The following is a 7,501-nucleotide window of genomic DNA, read 5'->3' as shown; positions in this document are numbered from 1 at the left end:
AGGTACATCCATCCATCCATCATTCAAAGCGCTCATCCTACTCTCAGGGTCGCAGGGATGCTTGAGCCTATCCCAGCAGTCATTGGGCGGCAGGCGTGGAGACATCCTGGACAGGCCACCAGGCCATCACACACACAGGGCCCACACACACACACACACACTCGCAAAACTATACTTGTGGGGCCCCCTCATTGACTATATTCACTTCCTAGCCTTAACCCTAACCTTAACTGCGCAAACTACATGCCTAACCCTAACCTTAACCTAACCCTAATTCTAACCTTAACCCTAAAACCAAGTCCTAACCCTAAAATAGACCCTTTTACTTGTGGGGCCCCATAAAATGGCCTCACAAGTTAGGTGGTTTCTGGTTTTTCTATACTAATGGGGACATTTGGACCCCATTAGTATAGAAAAACATGGTGTACACACACACACACACACACACACACACACACACACACACACACACACACACACACACACACACGTCACACCTAGGGACAATTTAGTGCTGATGATTCACCTGACCTACATCTCTTTAGACTGTGGGAGGAAACCGGAGCACCCGGAGGAAAGCCACGCAGACACGGGGAGAACATGCAAGCTCTACACAGAGGACGCCCCCCCCCCCAGACAACCCCAAAGGTTGGACTACTCCAGGTCTCGAACCAAGGACCTTCTTCCTGTGAGGTGACCGCGTTAACCACTGTGCCACCGTGCTGCTGGCCAGGTACAATTGGGGATAAAAAAAAGGGGGGGGGGAATCCCCCCCACACCCAAAAAAAAAGGTAAAAAGGTGCATGCATGTTTCCTGTAAAACATCAAGCTGTTTTGCGGTGTAATGTTGACTGCAGGTGTGATTTTCCAGAGGCATCATAAGCCACCCACCTGACATGTTGAGTGCTGTGATACTCGCATGACAGCCGTGTTTATGACAATGTGACCCTGCTGCCCTGCTCTGGTTTACAGTCCGAATGGACTCTCTCCATCTTCTGACTTGTGTTTGTGTGCCGAGTTGTTCCACTACCCCCCCTGTGCACAGCTGTGTACGCCTGCTCACATACATGGCAGACATGAGCTAGCAACGCTTGGCCCAGGGAAAATGTGATGCAGGATAGTGAGCTGTGCTGAAATGTCTACATATAATGGAACTTCACAGAAAGCCACTGAGATGTGGGTATGCACACACCATGTCAGCACACACACACACACACACACACACACACACACACACACACACACACACACACACACAGAAATACACCTCTGCTGTATTTGGCTGGGGGGGAAAATATATCTTTTTGTTTGTCTTGGAGGATTTGGTACCAATGTCACCACATTCAGATGTGGCAAGTAGAAGTCATCTTGCTATTTAAAGCGCACCCTCGCGAACAATAAAGGTCCTATTCAGCGAGCCTTTTATTTGTATTTTCTGGTTAAATAAGTCAGGGGCTCCTTCCTGTGCAAAGCAAATAAGTGCAGGAACTGGCTGCGTGTAGTGCAGCATGACGTCACGGAGAAGAACAGTGCAGCAGTGTTCCTACCTGTTGTGACTGAGGTGTCACTGGAGCCGAACTGTTGGTGTCTTAGTTTACTGTGCGCCTATGCAGTGTAAGTAGAGAGGAGCCATTGTGAGTCTCCCTCGTGGTCTGTGCTTCAGGGTGCATGTGTGCATCTTTACTGTGTGTGTGTGTGTGTGTGTGTGTGTGTGTGTGTGTGTGTGTGTGTGTGTGTGTGTGTGTGTGTGTGTGTGTGTGTGTGTGTGAAACAGTGGAGCAGTGAGAGGTGTATGCCCTGGAAGAACATGGGTTATTGTGTCATTCTCTCACATCTGTCGAGGAGCTGGGAACCACTGCAGGGAAGACACACAAGCAAAGCTATCAAATAAACGGCTATTTTTGGACTAACTCACCGCATGTCCCTTGGTACGTCAATGTGATCAGGAGGCCTTTGGACCAGGCCTCTGGACCTGGCCTTTGGACTACGACTTTGGACCAGGTGATTTGAACTCATGACAAAACAGCCTACTATTCTCACCAAGTAAAATATCTTATTCATGTTTAAGGGTGTATATGGGCACGTTTAATACCTTGCTGAGTACCCAAGTAGGATGAGAAAATCACTCGGGGCGTCCGGGTAGTGTAGCAGTCTATTCCGTTGCCTACCAACACGGGGATCGCCGGTTCGAATCCCCCGTGTTGCCTCTGGCTTGGTCAAGCGTCCCTACAGACACAATTGGCCATGTCTGCGGGTGGGAAGCTGGATGTGGGTCTGTCCTGGTCGCTGTACTAGCGCCTCCTCTGGTTGGTCGGGGTGCCTGTTCGGGAGGGAGTGGGAACTGGCGGGATTAGCATGATACTCCTACGCGCTACGCCCCCCTGGCGAAACGCCTCGCTGCCAGGTGAAAAGAAGCATCTGGCGACTCCATACGTATCAGAGGAAGCACGTGGTAGTCTGCAGCCCTCCCCAGATCGGCAGATGGGGGTGGAGCAGCGACCGGGACAGCTCAGAAGAGTGGGGTAATTGTCCAAGTACAATTGGGGAGAAAAAAAAAGGGGGGGGTGGATATATATATATAAAAAAAGAGTATGACTTACTGCACCACACCAACATGTAATTGCATACTTCGAAAACTGAAAAATCACCTAAAACCATCACATTTCATGCTCCCCTCCCGTTTTTATGCGAGTCTTACCCAGGTACTGGCCCAGGTACAGCACTGCGCCGTGTTTACTCTTCTTGACACGTCGACTTATGTGAACTACTTTACCTGTTTCCCTCCCGAGAATACAGATTGAGTAAGTGGTTGCCGAACCTGTTTTTTTTTTTCTCTCCTCACTATTTTAATACTTAACCACAGCTCGCACAGAGAGGGACACCCCTCCCCCCCACTCCCCGTGAGTCATGCTGATCCGTGCGTAAGCAGACATACGAGTAGTATTCCATTACTCTTACCGTCATTGTTGTCTTCATCTTCCTCACCATCGCTGTCATTCCCCCCGCGCAAGGCTGGGCCTCACTGGTGTTAACGGCGCCTGTGTTCAAAACAAAGAGCAACTCGTTACATCGGCCAAGGCTTAGATCATAACGTAGATAATGCATCGCCATGGAAATGTTCAACCGGTTCTTTTCTCTCTCTTTTTTTTTTTTTCCAGCGTGGTGCATGCTTTCTTTTTCAGCGCAGGCAAACGTGGGGAGCTCGAAAGAAGTGCGGGACCGGGGGGATCGGGGATAAACAAGCGGTAATGGACAAGCGGAGAACGGGAGAGGAATCACGAGCCGAGGTCAAAGGGCACAAGCGAAATTACCAGAGCATATAGCTGGTGAAGTTATGCCCAGATGGAAAAACGCGGAAAGATTTAAAAGTAACAGAACTGACAAGTGGTAAAGGGGAGGAAAGGGGTGTGTGTGGGGGGGATGGGGTGGGGGGTGGGGGGTGGAGGAAAGAAGAGATAGAGGGAAAGGAGAAAGTGAGAAATGCAGGAGAGTGCAAGCATAAAAAAGTAAGAGGGTGACAGGCAAGAACGAGAGAAGTAATTACTCAACTCCGGGTCACGCAGGGATCATTTTAGAGGGGTTTTCCATTGAGCTGCGGGTCTCTGTAGTATTATGTCACCCTCATAACCCCATTAACCCCTAATGAGGGTGTTGCTTCCATTATAATGTCATATTAGACACTGTCAGCAACACTATTACACTTGGCTTCAGGAAGTGCATTGTAGACTGTCATTGTGTCAGTTCGACTGTGACAATATACGACACACTGTTGACGACACCGAGTCGTAAAATTAGGGGAGGGTGTAAGAGTGAATAAAACATATTGTTTGGCATCAGATAAAGAACTGCAGTGCCCATACTTTAAGACCTACACAATGCAGACACAACAACACCAAGTCTTGGCTGAAAGGCAGCAGGCCAGAGAGTAAATATTCACTTGATGATAATCTATGTGCTGATCTGGTGTACACACCCTGTGCCACTGATAGGAGCAGCCTTTTATCTAAAGCTATGCACACAGTGGCTCTGTAACACACTAAAACAAGAGAATAATTACCCCCAACGCAACTGTGAGAACAGACCGATGTAGTGTCCTTAAGCTATGTGAAAATACCGGGAGGAAATGTCGTGCCAAAGACACAATTTGCAAATAAAGTACATAACGATTTGACCGAAAATGATCGCCTGAATTAAGAGTTCGTTACGGCGCAAGTCGACGTGCTCAGAACACGAGATGAACTGTGCCCCGTCTTATCCAGTCAGGTAACCAGCCTCCTCCACAGGGTGATCTGGTTTGTAGAGCACCCTTAGAAGGCCAGTGTTAAAGACATTTAATCAGTTTGTCATGACATATGTTCTCTTTAAAATTAAAACTTTTTTTTCGGGGGGGGGGGGTATTTTCCCCCTTTTTCTGCCCAATTGTATCCGGCCAAGTACCCCACTCTTCCGAGCCGGGGAGGGCTGCAGACTACCACATGCCTCCTCTGATACATGTGGAGTCGCCAGCCGCTTCTTTTCACCTGACAGTGAGGCGTGTCGCCAGGGGGACGTAGTGCATGGGAGGACACACTATTCCCCCCAGTCCCCCCCCCGAACAGGCGCTCCCACTGACCAGAGATGGCGCTAGTGCAGCGACCAGGACACATACCCACATCCGGCTTCCCACCCACAGACACGGCCAATTGTGTCGGTAGGGACGCCCGACCAAGCCGGAGGCAACACGAGGATTCGAACCAGCTGGTAAGAAACAGAATAGACCGCTACACTACCCGGATGCCCCTTTTCTGCCCAATTTTGGTGGTGTTTCAGATACACGCATACTTACGTATTATGCGACAGTATTATGGTTGCTGAAGGAGTATCATCCCCACAACATATACGTAGATAGTGTTGAAAATCATTATTGTTTCCCTTTGATCATAAATATAACCAACCTTTCTGTTTAAGTTCCTTTAAACTCTACCTTTAAGTGTGTTTTTGTCCACATTCACCGTTTGAATACTTAATTTCATCAAGGTTGGCTCTGACACTATTGACATCAAAAATGTCAAAAAATAAAAAAATCCCAGTGATGGATAAGTGACGGATATATTAAACGCAGTCAATAATGCATGGCAGCACGTTATGTAAATGCTGTGGTGTCTAATTATCCCCTTGCCTAATTGCTTTAATAGCTTTTCTCTCAATTTTCCATCCACATCCTGCTCACCTTGATCTCAAAAGGCATCCTTCTTCTCAGGGCCAAGGCTGGAGTAGCTCGCTCTGAGAGAACACAGCCAGTTTCTGTCACTGACATGGGCAATTTGATGTTTATCACCATCTATGTGCGCCAGTCAGTCTCTTTTCCATGTTGCAACCATTTGTGACACAAAATCTCACAGTTTTGAGAGGGTAATAGGCAATGGTGGCGTGGACCACAGAAAGCTAGATTTGCCTCACGGCTCATCTGATAATGCTACGGGCTGCAAAATGACAAAATTTAGCTTCTCAAAGAACGCTTATGTGACTCCGTCCCTCACTGTCTGGACCAGACCAATACTCAGACTGTACTGAGTGCCAAGGTCCATTTCTGAAAGACACATAAGCATGTATTTATTGGCAGCTAATTGGCTAGGCTAATACGGCGTTACGGTACAGGGGCAGCATGGCCATTAGGACTACTTCCTGATTGGGGTTGGTAGATGCTTCAATTGATAAGCACAAAGGCATACAGTTTTATTTCTAGAGAGATGAAAAAAGCCCAGCTAAAAAGAGTGAATTTCCATGCTGGTGCATGAGTTTTGGGAAGGTGGCATAATCAACGTTTTTGCGTCTTTTCGGGTCTTTGCTGGCTTCAATAAAGTGACTGTTAAAAGGAAAATATGATTTTTGAAAGGCTGAAAATAAGCATTCAAGTTTCAACTTGATTTGAAGAGGAAAGTTACACATCTGAAAGACCATAGTGCCTAATATCATCATGTTTGTACACAGCCTCAGCACCTACATCCTTTGAGAAGCCTACCTTCACTACATCACTGGATACACAGAAAAGGAGGAACCAGCAACGTATGAGCAATACTATGAGCTCAATTTAAGAAATGTAGGCAGGATTAATTTTGGTCACAGGATGATGACCTCATCACATTGTGCCTTCAACCTGAAGTTACGCAACAGAAACCAGCGCCACCCAAGTCAGCAGGGCCAAGAAGGGAGCAGTGTGGATAGACAGATCCTCCTCTCTCTCTAGGGGGCCGGGGTAGAGAGAGACAGGCCAACACTCCGATCTGATTTTTGCAGGACGGAAAGGGAAAGGGAGGGGAGCATAGGATAAGGCCATAGCCACTGCTTTATCCTCTCTACCTCATGACTATGACAATGAGTAGCACAGAGGTGGGGGTTTTCCACACACAGACAAAATCTAATCTTGTTAATACTCCCAAGCCAACAATACAGGGATCCTATTAAGGGGGTGAGGTTCAAGAGCACTCATGAAGCAGAAATTACATGATTTTTGAGGCACAACTGCTGATTCAGGCTGGCAGAGTTGTCTTTAGAGCCTCGCATCGTTTCAACTTTCTGAAATTCTGCTGTAGCTACACACTACTAGCTACTTGCTCGCAACCGTACACTTTTCTGATCGTTTCTCTTACCTAATCCTTCTTATTGACTAGGAGCTGATTATGAAGTCTGTCTGTCTGCCCTCAGCAAGGGGCGCCTCAGACTATAAAAAGACAATTACCACAACAGGAAGCTACTGTCAGCTGGAGGGATATACACAAGGAAGGCCCAGCCCTGATAAAGGAATGCATGCACGCCCAGCTACTTGTACAAGGCACAAGTTCCTGCATACATATGTATTTTTTTCACTGCAAAAATCTGCATACAACCAGGAGCGCACACGCACGCGCACGCACACACACACAAACACATACATGCACATGCTTACTCATACGCATGCATGCATGCACTGCAAGAACATACCCAGTACAACTTTTCTCTTCACCCTCACATGCACACACAAACACACACACACATGGACATGCTTACTCACACGCATGGGTGCATGCACACATGCTCACACATACATACACCCAATGCAAGAAAATGCCCAATCCAACTACTCTCCTCATCCTCATATGTGTGCACGCACACACACACACCACACACACACACATGCGCACAGTGTAAAACATGCTCACTTCAGCCTCTCTTCTCTCCCTCATTCCTCTATCATGACAGAGCAGTTCAGCAGCTGACCAAGCTGATCTCTCCACCCAGTTGAGGAAATGGAGTGCTGCGCCAGAGAGCTGACAGACAAAAAGAACCAACACCCTTCTGGCCTGAAATCAAACTCAACAGACCTCACTACCTGTCTGTCTGCCAAGCTTGCCAATCTGATGACCAGTTCATAATACCCATGGCTTCAAATGTATGTGGGCAGTGAACAGCTTCTTTCAGACGCTGACGATAACCACTTTGTGGGTTGTATTATTGATCAGGTGCTTTTCTTGCATTGCAGTTT

General features: G+C 47.5%; 1 long non-coding RNA gene across 1 annotated transcript; it reads left to right on the top strand.

Moving 5' to 3' along the window:
* Positions 1–1,578: 1,578 nt before the first annotated feature.
* On the top strand, positions 1,579–3,340 carry LOC130121461 (uncharacterized). Its single transcript, XR_008811071.1, has 3 exons — positions 1,579–1,614; positions 1,843–2,001; positions 3,159–3,340. It is a non-coding gene; the product is annotated as an uncharacterized LOC130121461 (long non-coding RNA).
* Positions 3,341–7,501: the final 4,161 nt, after the last annotated feature.

Source organism: Lampris incognitus, chromosome 12, assembly GCF_029633865.1.
Source record: "Lampris incognitus isolate fLamInc1 chromosome 12, fLamInc1.hap2, whole genome shotgun sequence".
NCBI lineage: Eukaryota > Metazoa > Chordata > Actinopteri > Lampriformes > Lampridae > Lampris > Lampris incognitus.
The sequence above is the reverse complement of the archived record's forward strand: the minus strand, read 5'-3'. Positions and strand labels throughout refer to the sequence as shown.